We start from the raw sequence: 12978 nt of genomic DNA, 5'->3' as shown, positions 1-12978 counted from the left end.
TGAGAATATTTCGCGAATCTCTTTTGATAAAAATTTTCTCAAGTTGAACGCATGAAAATTGCTTTCGAGGTCAATTTTTCGATTTTCGAACAGCAAGGAAATCCTTCGCAAAAAGGCTTATCTTCATCCCTGATAGTCCTTTGTCCGCGGTTCGAGACCTTCGACTTGATTGGAGGAATTAAACTAGGCTTTAGTAGGAAATCCTTACGCTTTATTAGCCATCTCTTCTTGGATTAACTCTCATTTAATCGCAGATGCAAATCGCAAGAGTTTGTTACGGCTGACGTCGAGCGTCCTAGGGATTTGGAGAAAAAGATATGAGATTAAGAAGTGGCTCGTTACAAGTAGACTCTTCAGGAGTGCGGTGGTAGTATAGTCGTGTTACCTTAAACCGGTCCTTACTTCCTCTTTATCCGCGTTAGAAGGGAAGACAAAAGAGACAATTCTAGCTTATCGCTTAATCGCGCCAGTCTTTTACATGAAGGAACAAAGAAAAAAGAAGAAACGTGGACGTAAAATCAATAGTTTTGTTAATGAGAAGACCTCTTGTTTCCTTTCTATTACAATAACGCAACTAAAACGTGCTAATTATGCATCTCTTTACAACCAAGCGATTCGCTAATAATCACAAAAAATATATAACCGTTGCAGCTTTTGATATTTACCTCTTTGTATAATTCTCATCATAACCCCGATCGTTTTGGAAAATTAAAAGGCTGATATTCTCGCATCGGCTGTAGTATGTTTTTAATCCTGATAATGATATTTAAGTATCGTCACAAAAATTGAAAAAATTTGTTAAGGTCGAATCCAATCACCTTCTTGCGTTAATTTATTTTTCTACCTGACGATCGTTTGCTCGTGCAAAGGCAATTGCGATACTCCTTACGAAATAAATAAAATTATTATTATTTGCCGCTTTATCAGATAAATGCATATATACGGTATGTGTATGTAATGCCCCGTCGATGCAGTTTAAATACCGTGAAATCCATATTTTACAGAAATTCAATTTATTACCATTCGCGGAATCACCTGTTACTAGTACTCGATTCATAATGACTCGTAAAACGTAGAGGTCATGCGATTTCATGGCATCACGCATCATCATTTAAGTACAAATATATTTAACATAAAGTGTAGAATAAATTTAAAAGGATTGAAAGGTTTGCGTTGTTAAATAAATTATAGAAATACAGTGCGACGGAAAACTGATTCTAGTCGTTGACTCTTACGCGTAATTACGTATCAATTATTTTGAGAGCACGAAGAAATAGAATAAAGAAAAAAAAATCCCTTTAAAACACATACTCCTGACCGACGAACAATGCGCTACTTTACGATGTTACGTATCCACCACCCCTTCGACTCTTCTCTATCCTTTTTTTCCTCTTTTTCTTCTCGACTCATGAATATTACATGGTCCATACCTTCTTTATTAACTCCGTCCCGACTACATTAAATTCACTCATCTTTCCTCGAGAAAACGCATAAACAGAGTCTCGTTATATATTCAACGTATTATAATTATTATTCTTTTCCGAACGTGTTCGTCCGTGCAAAACGTCGTCGAAAATGAATGTTAAACGCTTTGAACGGCGATAGTCATCTGTGTGTTAGCATGTGTCACCTTTGATCAGTGCGAAGCACCCTTTTTCAATAACCTTTTTTAATAAATAAAAGCAATGGGGATAATACCTTTAGATCAAATTTATTAGAAAGCAAATATAATTAATTTTTCTATAATTTATTTAATTAATCCTACGTTCATTTACCGGAATGAAATGAATAATAATCGATAGACCAAAGGAACGAAATTTGTTAAACAAAACCTCGATTTTTTATATTTATATAATTTGTTTAAAGAAAACCTATAAACGGAATGGAAGGTCGACGAAGAATAAAAAGATAATCGAAAGTCGGACATGGAAAAAATGGAAAGAATAGCGGATTCGCGCAGGCCATCGACCGCGTTGCGAGCGACACGCTTTCACAATATCACTCGGCGTACCGACACATCACCCTTAAGCCACGGAGCACCGATCGGAGGATGTCGAACAGGTCCTCCCAACGACCAGATTTGGGGGTGGTTCGAAAGCCGCAGGTGCAACGAGCGAAAAATTGAAGCTGTCCCGCAAGCGCTTAGGGACTTTATTTGAAGAGGTTTCGCGCTCTGTGTTTTTCTCATAGAGGAAAAGAGAAAGAGAAAGATAGAAAGAGGGGATCACCTTCCTCCGGAGACCACGAGTGCCTGGGAGGGTTGTCCCTGGCTGCGTAGAAAATAGGGTCCAGAAATGTTCCCAACTCAGACGAAGAGGATGAGAATGAGAGAGGACAGACCTGAGGACAATCGAATTCGCAACGTCGTCGTCCCTTGGTAGGGACCAGTCCCTTATTTCAACGTACTTTCTTCCACCTCTACTATTTTCTCCATTTTTCCTTTCCTCCTTTTATTCCCCCTTTTCTCTCTCTCTCTCCCGCTCTCTCTCTCTCTCTCTCTCTCCTTCTCTCTCTCTCTTTCTCTCCATCTCACTCATTCTCTATCGTCTATCCCTCTGTCTCTCTTTTTTCATTCCCCTTTTTCTCTTTTTCTCTCTCAAGCAAACATTCACATAGTCGTTAGTAACGAAAGCATTACGTCCAATTACAAGAAGCTTTCAGCAAATCAAATTCGGTTTAGCGGAGTTTTGATCACGACCCAGAAGAGCGGCTCGGATCAATTAGAACAAAGCTGAACGTTCCTCCATGTGTCGCTTTAAATTCGTTTCGCGATTCCTCCTCTCGCACCTTCCTTTCCCTTTCTCATCGGAATCGCCGAAGCGAGCTCTCGCAGTCGACTTCCTTTCAAACGGCCTTCATTTCGATTCACGATCAGAATAGACCAAGAAAGGAAAGTGTCGATAAATGAATCGAATGCGAGAGAAGGTACAAGTGAAGGAATTATTTGGGAAGGTCAAGAATCAATCTATAGGTATCCTGGTATGATCGATTATTTGGTCAAAAGCACATGTAATTTCGGATGATGATAATGAATTTAGATGATGACACTTAATCGAAATAGTCTATAACTTAAAAACTCTACTACATATAGGACCAGCAGACTATAGATGGATTATAAAATAATTTTGACAGATGGACAATAAATAAAAAAAGAAGTATCTTTTATCTTTTGTAAAAATTCGTAGATGGAACAAAAGTCATAACGAATACGAAGTATTCTTAGTCAATGGCGTACATTATCTACGGTGATCTAGAGATACCTGTTCGATCGTTGGGCAACGAAAGGACGTGTGGCGATCCAAGTAAAAGCTTAACTACCGTAGAAAAATAAATGCGCCGTCTGCGCAAGAGTATAAAATATATAAATCGCGCGTTTCGGGAGGAGAATGGCGCGAGAAGCAACCGCGCACCGGCTGCTGTTACCGTGGCAAATTAACGCGGATGCGGCTAAGAAAAAAATCAAAACTTGTGCAAGTTTAAACCGCTAGAAGTGCCACCAAGGCTGATTCGAAAATTAGACCTCGTCGGGGCGAATGAACCATCTCGCGGTTCGCGAAACTTCTAGTAAAATTTTCACCGGGAATGAGTCACTCGTGTTTCTTAAAAAATTACTTTAATGACGTAAACGAGCAAGAAGAAAGACTACGAAATCAAATGTCACTAATTTTAGCCGCTTTTTTTAGCTTCTATCTCTTCCCTTACTATCCCCCTGTAATAAAACAAAATATTTCTTTTTCCATTTACTTTGGATCGAAGAAGTTTACTGTTATTTTATTAGATTCGTTCGGGAAGATATAAATAAACGTCAACGATTTTTGTTTATTTTAATCAAGCGTGTCGCTAATTCTTATCTATCGGTCAATCTATCGTGACAAACGAGCTCGTTACAAAAAGTTGGATCGCTCTAGAACTAATCAAACTTGAATCGATTGGGAAACTCTGTGTAGGAACGAGGAAGAGAGATAGAAAGAGAGAGAGAGAGAGAGAGAGACATGGAGCAATACTGATTCGCAATGAAATACCTACGAGACATTCGTAGCTTAACACGTATCGAACAGCCCCTTCGAACGAGCCAGAGTTTAATGGAAATCGACTATGGTGGACTTGGAAATTTGCAAACATTCCATGGTCCTCACGCGCACTAATTTTGCGTACCGCGCGTGTACGTGGAAACGACACGTCGCAGCGGGAGGTTCCGCGTTGCTCGACCCTCCTCCGTATCCTCTTTGTCCTCATCCTTCTCATCTCACAAACTGCATAGCGTCTCGGCTTCGTTCACGAACGATCGAGCAATTACAGGTCGGCCGTGATGACAGCTCTTCTGAGCTTCGAACACGTTCGTCGGAAATCCCTTGTTGTTCTTACGTTACTGGCTGTGACTACGCGTTTCTCCCCTCCTTCTCGGCTCACCGGCGACACGCCAATAAACAATGAATGCATGAATATGAAAATTTCCATGAGAATTCGCGAGAGCGCTTGCACAACATCGACGTTCTGTCATTTTATCTTATTTTCATGTGTTTTCCATGTGTTTTGAATTTTCATTTCGGTTGCTCGAGATATTGTATTATCATCCTCATCGACATTTTTAGATGAGAAAGTTCAATAAAATTCTTTTGAAAACGTTCAAACTACGATTTTTTTCTAATTTTCGGAAAAAGAAAATCAAAAGAAAACCAAAGATAAAATTCGTTTTCAAAAGAATCAGTGAAAATCGAAACTCGAGCAGTACCGTTCCGCACTCGAATCTAGGAAAAAGAAAAATCGAAAGAATAAAAATGCAAGAAGCGCCAGTGGTCCTCTCGGCTTTTGGTTGCCGCGAGGATGGCACGTCGAAACATCAGAGCGTGGTAGTAGGCAAGCAAACTGGTTGAGCCTTCTCTCTCTCTCTCTCTCTCTCTCTCTCTCTCTCTCCTTCTCTCTCTCTCTCGTAATAAGAGATGTAAATTACGTGCGTACACGTGTGCACCTTTTCGAGACCGTAACTGTGCGCTCATGTACGCGCGCGCACGAGCGAGCGAGCGCACTCGGCCTGCCCGCGGGTCGAGAATATTTGCAAGCCAAATTTTAATACCGGAATTAATTTGACCCGAAGAGACGACCGACGGAGTCGGAGGTAGTTAGGTATACCTCTCCGCAGACCACCTCTACTTCCACCCCCTCATCGTCCTCATTCTCCTCTTCTCCACTGAGGAATACGTTTTCCCTAGCTCTTCCTCCTATTATGTAAAAAGTCTAAGCTAATTTATCGACGTCGCGCGTCCGACTACCACCACTACCACTACCATCGCCATCACCACCACCATCACCATCAGCCGAAAACTTTGTTGTACTTTGGCGTTATATCGTGAATTATTATAGCAAGCCTCTCCTCCCGATTTTCCCTTTCTCTCTCTCTCTCTCTCTCTCTCTCTCTCTCTCTCTCTCTCTTACCCTATCTATCCATCTATCTATCTCTCTTTCTCTTCCCCCTTTCTAGAACGGTAAAATCCACCCTGATTCTTCCACCTCTTCTATCCCCTCTCTTTTCCCATCCTCTACATCTCCTTCTCCCTTTTCCTCCACTCTCCTTCCATTCTCGTTCTCCGACCGCAGCACACCCTCTCCCTCTCCCTCCTTTCTTCTTTCACCCACCGTCTCGTCCCTCCGTCTAGCCCGACCGTTCTTTCTCTTCTCTTCTCTTCTCCTCGTCCTCCAAAACCCCTCTTTCACTTCACCTCTCTTGGACTCCGCTCTCTTCTCGATACAAATGGCCAAAGTAAACTTAGCCATTACGAAGTACCTAGCACGAAAGTCACCTCTCGCCGGCGAAGCCACCATTTTGCCTACGCCGACATCACCATCGCTTACCAGAGCGATCCCCTTAGGAGTTTTGGGCTATAAAGAGCGAAAGGGAGAGAGAAAGAAACTGCCAACCCTATGTTCGCATACGCCTAAAGCCTTCTGCTTTTATAACAAAGAAGCCATTTTTGTCATCTTCGTGATAAGCATTTTATGTCCTTGACAGGAATTTTGTCCCATCTCGTCCGATAAGCAATCAAGTTTCTTCGAAAGAAAAAGAAAAAAAGAGATTGGACAGTTTTAGCAGTCTGGTTCATATCTGGTTCTTACACGAAACGTATGGATTACATTATCGAAATCCAAGCTTTTAATACACTCGAGGCACTTAATCGAAGCCGGTAATTAAATTTTTTAATTGTCGGTTTGGTCAAGAAAAAATAAAAGGGAAGAAGGAGTATGGGCTCGTTCGACGATTTTAATTAAAATTATTTAGATACGGCGCAGGAAAGATAATTAATTAAGAGTAAGGATACGCCGGTAATTAAAATCCTGCAAAGATGAGCTCGATCGTGCCCTCCTAGGGACGTTCGTCGGACTTTCGTGCAAAAAAGGGTGGCAAGGGGCTAGTGAACGTAAGCGAAAGAGAATAGAATAAAGGAGAGGGAACGACGACGAATGGGAATAAAGTAGTATATTCAAAGAAAAATATCTCTGAAAGGGACTATTTTTCGTGATTCAGAAAATTCGTAGGAATAAAGTAGTATATTCGAAGAAAAATGTCTCTGAAAGGGACTATTTCTAGAAAATTCAGAAAATTCATAGATACGTTTATCCTGATTCGATGATTTCAACGGTCGAAACCCACTCTTGCTCGTTGTATCTCGCAGGAGCATTAATTCAATATCTAATTAACTCGATCCTCGAGTCTGAGTTCTCGTCTAGGTCTCGAGGGCGTGCTGCTTCTATTTTACGAGCTGTCGTGAAAAGCTGCAGCAGCCTACCCAAGCAACACACTCCGTGTTCTACGACTACTCTACCAACGCTCTCCTCGAGGGAAAACGAGAGAATATCGTACATAAACTCCGAGAAAAATTCAGTTAAGACAATCGTAGACTTTAATAATGCAGCATGTTCTTCTGCGGGTTAGAAAGAAATAGAAGAAAAGCAAGAAAGATATTATGCAATGAACGTGACGAAGGCTATATGTCTATTTTTACTTTGTTAGAAAATCGAAATTAATTCAGATACAAATCAATTACAAGATCGAACGTCTCTCTTTAAGAGGCCTTTTTGAAACGATGAGAGAGAATTTTATATTCACGAAATATTTCAAAGCAATCCTTTAACAAAGCTTTTCGTCGTTCAAACGTTCTTTGTCAATTCTCAAACGCGACGATGCTTTCACGCGTTAAAAAGAAATTTCGGAAAAAATTTATAAGTAAATATAAAATATGTTTTTTGTACGATTAAAAAATCTTTAGTTAATTCATTCCTGATGGTAATAACCAAGAAAAAGAGAATAATTGTTGCTGTAGCCTTTAAGCGAGAATAAAAAGATCGTGGAAAATCGCATATGGTCTTACGCCAAGAATTAAAAAGAGAAGAATAACGTTTCCAAACAAAGAGAAATGACCTTCGGCGACAGCGTATTCGCTTTAAAATCTATTGCGCGTAGCGTATTACATTATGATTAATGGTTCCGATGCAAAGCGAAGTTCAATAAATTATAAAAATCAATCGACGCGATGCGAGCTACACACTGGCGGTCACGATTTTGTGAAAATTTTTTTGCAACACATTAGATATTAATTATCGTATACATTATCGATCATATTAAATTTTCATTTGGTTATCCAATATTAGCGTCTAATCAATAGCCTCATTAGGTTAACAATGAAATAGAGTTTTTATATTCTGCAAAAAAGTTCTTTCTATCTCGCGAAAACAGAAGAAACAATCGTGAATACGTAAGTGACGATTGATGGGATACCTGACCTTCGAAAATATACGATACATCGTATTCCACTGATTGAAGACAAATGAATTTTGCGAAGCTGAGCGATACATAATAAACGTGTACGCGCATATGCACGCCACAGGAATTTATTTTTCCGACTAAAGAGAGAAAAACAAAGAAAGATAGAAAAAAAAAACTGGGCCGTCTGGAAAGCGGAGAGATAGCACAACCGATACTCTTTGATTTTCACTCTCAGCATCCTTGACCCACAGACCACGTTCGATTCCAGCGTTGGCTTCAATTTTTTCGCAGACTTCTTTTTTCCTTCGATACTCACCTTTCTCCCTTCTGCGGCACGTTGCTCTCTCCTCGTCGTTCTGTCTCTCTTTCTCTTTCTCTTTTCCCTCTGTCTATCTCTCTTTTCCTCCCTCTCACGCCGTCCACCCCCTTGAAAACCACCCCTTCTACACTCGCAGCCTCCTCTTCTTTCTAGTCGTTCCGTCCTTCCCTACCGTCGCCATTTTGTGCTCTTCATCGATCCTGCGCCCACGCACTCACCGGCTTTTCCCGCCATTTTTCTTCACCACTACCACCCCCACCATCACCAAGAGCAGTAGCAGCGCGACCACAGTCACCACTACCACCCTCTCCGTTCCGTCAATCTTTCGTTTTCTGCTCCGAAAATCGTTCGCGTACGACGTACGATTCGCATGCCTCTTCTCCGTTCAGCTCGAAACTTAAAACTGATGGCCCTTCCTCGCGTTACTTCGGTAGTCATCGATGCAAAAACCCGCTTTCGAGTCGATTTGCATAGAGCTCTGCAGAATCAGAGCCAGTTGGTGTTCGAAGGAGAGGAAAAGAGAGGGGTTGAGTCCGAGGAAGCATCTTTTATGATGGAGCCAGAATTCATTGTTGGACCCCCAGTAAAGCTTCAGCTCGACCCCCTCCACGTACTCTTGAGCTGCAGACAGCTCTGCAAAATCCTGCAGAAGCCTACCGAACCTATTGGATTCTTTCTGAGCTAGCTAGCTTTAAGAATGGATGAATACGAATAGTCTTGTCTTTGAAACGAACGTGAACCTGTTTTCAATCCCTTTGCATAGTAACCGTAAGATTTGTACAGTTTTAAATACGAAAATGATCGACAATAAACTGATCTTATTTATTTCATTATCGTATATCGTACATATAAATTATTTTCGATTTTACTTAAAAGACGTATTAAACGTATTACGAACACTTATTGTTCGTTCGTTGGAAAAATATTTGCCTTATCACGTACTGTTCTAGAAAGTCTCTCATGTTACGTTCGAGAAACTTGTCAGGTTCGTAATACCAATATCGTTGGGTGACTCACAATACGATCAACTTGCACGAAGTTTCCTTTTATCAGTCGAACTTGCGTTTACAGTCAGACCTACAATTGGATCGCCCAGTTCACTGCATCCAACTCTTGCAATGACCATTATGCATGATACTTTTATCTATTTGAACGAGTTTCGAAGAAAAGACAGAATATGGGGTAGCGTTCAACAAAAGGAAATGATCGATCCGTGCGTTATTTCGAAAGGATCTAATTCCAAATCTCATTCCACTAGAAGATTTCTAAAGCTGAACAGTGGAGAAATCAATAATCATTAACAATACGCTACAATAGATACAATAGACAAAATCATTACATATCCTATTTATAATGGACATCTATTATACTAATAATAATGAAAGCACATTTAATTATGATTACGAAAATCATAACTCACATACTCTGCTATGCGTTGAAATTATGAAGGTAGTATAACTATAAACTCACGTACTATATTACATCGGTATTGAAACGTGTACAACAACTTGTTTCATTCATTTCCTACGATCAACAGCCTCCATGCCGCGTTCAATAATCGTACCGTCGTTCGATGACAAATAGCAGAAGTCAGCGTCGCTTTTACAAACATAATTGAACAAAGGCTAAAAGCTGGCATCGAGGCATCGATCCGTATAAATTCTCTCCAGTTCATTGAAAATACCGGGTCTGTACAATAAGTCTACAAGGAAGTCATTCAACTTATTTTACCAATCAGGATTTCGACGATATTACTTTACTGACGAAATACAGCTCGCTAAAATTAATATAATATGTTTTGTTTGCGAGAAAACGAATATTGTTGAAATATGTACCTTTTATAAAAGGATTCGGAAAATCCCTCATTATTCTAATACATCTGTTAATTCCGTAATGTATACGATGTGTATATGCTACTGATATGATACGGATCCAGCGTAGACTACGTTAACGCTCCAACTGTCCAAACTCTCACGTTTTTACAATTTCAGCTTGATAACATATTTTCTTCGAAGTTTCATCAGTCAGCATTATACAATGCATAAAGCTATTCTTTATTTACAGATATTACTCGTCTACGAGATATCCCACAATTACGTATGCAAGAACCCTCAGCTTTTGCAACAGCTTTGATCAATCCTCTACGTCAAATTCTCTTTCATCTTCTCACAAGAATCTAATCCTTGCCTTATATAAAATCCTTTATTTTCCATGGAGTCTTACGATCTCACGTTTACCGAGCACAAAGGGAGAACTGTGAATTTTTATTTCGAGCTAGCTCATGTCCTAAAAAATTGTCTCGTTCTCACGATGAACGTCTTTCTAATGAATAAAGCTAAATTTCTTGATCTCCAGCGTTACCCATCGAGCATTGAAAATCGTGCAAAATTCGCTGGACCACCCAACTACAAGACGACAAGAGGACCTCCAGCAAGAAACCGGTTATTGCAGAGTCTGCAAATCATCCCATTGCTCCCCTGAACTACGTCGTTTGGGGTTAAGAGACACGAGACATATTTAAGTAGGGTGTCACGCGAGAAACAGGATTGGCAGGTTGTCGTGAAAGACTCAGCGGAGTCCTAGGATTTTGACCTAGAGTTTACCACCTCTGACCTATCACAGGTATATTCCCTGTATTATTGCCCTTACAAGACACCAGCTTTCATGAGTTTACTGCTCATTTTCTTTTTACCAAATATTACACTGAAAATAGTGACGAAAATCTTGATGATCACACCTTGATGATCATAATTGTTTTCTTTATCTCTCTCTCTCTCTCCTTCTCTCTTTTTTCGGGTGAATTTACTAAATCAGTTACTTTTATATTTTTCTGAGAAAGCAAGTTGACCTGGTTACAGCAGCTTTATTGACCAGCAGGCAATCACGATCTATAACTTATAGATATCCAACGTAATCGGGGTATAGGAGATAGTGTGTATATATCGTAGGCATGGTGGACACATAGTCTATGCGTGATCTCTGCACGCTCGGTCCTAGTACTGGCATATCATAGAACGCAGAAATGCACGGAGGAACGCGGGCAACGCGCGTGCCACGACACGGCGCGAAACACATGTCGATACGGCCACATAATGGGAACATAACCGCTATGTAGGTATCACAGCGGAGTATTTAGGTGTCATGGTGTCACAGGTTAATTGCACATGATTGGTTATTGTCCGTCTGCTGAGTCCCCAGCCAGTATGTGTGGGTGCATGTATATGTATATATGTATATGTTTGTGTGTCATGTGTATATATATATACATATATGTATACAATATATATACAAATATGTACAATGTATATATATATATATATATATATATATATGTACACACATCTATATATGTATCCAGTCGCGTCATCTACTTTCGTTTTCGATCGACACTACAGCACACTGGCCATTACGCAATCACCGTTGTCTCGTTCGCTTTTCGATCGATCCCCGCAGCTGACACTGGAAAAAATCGAGCTAAACGACGTGAAAAAACTGTGTCCACCGCGGTGGTATACACCCCTCCTCGAGCCAAGGCACGTACTATCGCCGTAGATACATACATATACATACAACGACCCCTCCCAACGTCCAGCGAACGCTTTGACCGATTTATTGCAACGCTCCTCGTCCAACCGACGCTCTCAATTCTTTCTATTCTTCGCTTTTTCGTCGCAATTCTTTCATGCGCACTCACATCCCTCTCTCACTTCTCGCTTATACTGTGAACCACGACCTTCGGACAAAGGCACGAAGTACCACGTGGATTTGGATGTCCGCTTTTGCTCTCGTATACTAGGCCAAGGTCGTTTCTCTCTCTCTCGCGCTCTCTTTCTCTTTCTATCTTCTCCTTTCTCGTTCTTAAAGAAAGTAAATATTCTAAGATTTTGTGCAATATTTTAACATTGTAAATTTTATTATTTTTGGCGATCTTGGCTTACCCCTTCATATGTATGCACGAATGAATTATGTCAGATCTTCGATTTTATGGGGACAAACGAGTATGTATACTTTCTCAAAGAAATTTCCTAAACATTAAGATAAGATTAAAAGATATAATTAAACACAATGGGTACTTGAATCGTGAAACTTGGGCCCATACGCTGACTGAGTTCTACATAGACTCGGCACTATAAATCTCAGCCTGTTGAATCTATTGGCACGTATATAACTGAGCGTATAGTTAAGTAACGAGACAATGAACGTGCTGGACAATGAAAGCTCATCGATGTACTTCCCTAACGGGACATTATTAGTGAGGTTAACTTACACACGATTACACTTGGCAATCGATTCGACAGTAACTGTATCATATCGTAGGCCACTATCTCATCATCGTCTTATCGGTCTTTGTAATATCGCCCTAATACAGAAACACATATACTTAGAGTTATACAACCACGAGATATGTCCAATAATCGATGATAATGCGATGACGCGCGAGAGAGGTTTGACCTTGACACTGAACCAATTAACGCTCGGCGTATCCCCCCTCACTTTCTCCAACAAACCTGTGGTTCATTGTTACCGTGCGTACGTGTGCCACGTTAACGACTATATACATGCGACCGAACTATATACTGGGTGATACTTGCTATCCGGTATGCAATTCTCCGTATTACGTTTGTATAAGCCTAATAGATCCGATCGTTGCCTTCGAATATCAAACGAGTCGCTTTCTATTAAAATTGAATTATAAATACGCATGCATAGATACATCTATAGACAAGTAGATTGAAATTTTAGAATGAAGACTTGATAGTGCACGTTATCGAACAGTAACATTTTATATTATAAATGGAATCGGTTAAGTTAAGATACACTAATCCTGTCCAGTTACAAATTAATATACGAATAACGTGTTTATATTTAATAACTTGTTAAATATTTAATATTCATAATA

At 40.2% G+C, this 12978-nt stretch overlaps 1 long non-coding RNA gene across 2 annotated transcripts in view; it reads right to left on the bottom strand.

Annotated features, from left to right (window-relative positions):
• LOC127064693 (uncharacterized) overlaps nucleotides 1-12978 on the bottom strand; it is a 54615-nt gene that overhangs the window by 28681 nt on the left and 12956 nt on the right. The window contains exon 1 of one of the 2 annotated variants that reach the window (XR_007781772.1): nucleotides 8076-8560. The exons of the other annotated variant lie outside the window; for it this stretch is intronic. This is a non-coding gene — a long non-coding RNA (uncharacterized LOC127064693). Of the gene's footprint in view, nucleotides 1-8075; nucleotides 8561-12978 lie in introns of those variants that run through there. 2 annotated transcript variants of the gene reach the window in all.

Source organism: Vespula vulgaris, chromosome 6 (genome assembly GCF_905475345.1).
Source record: "Vespula vulgaris chromosome 6, iyVesVulg1.1, whole genome shotgun sequence".
NCBI classification, from domain to species: domain Eukaryota; kingdom Metazoa; phylum Arthropoda; class Insecta; order Hymenoptera; family Vespidae; genus Vespula; species Vespula vulgaris.
Note: the sequence above shows the minus strand (reverse complement) of the source record. Positions and strands in the feature narration are given on the sequence as shown.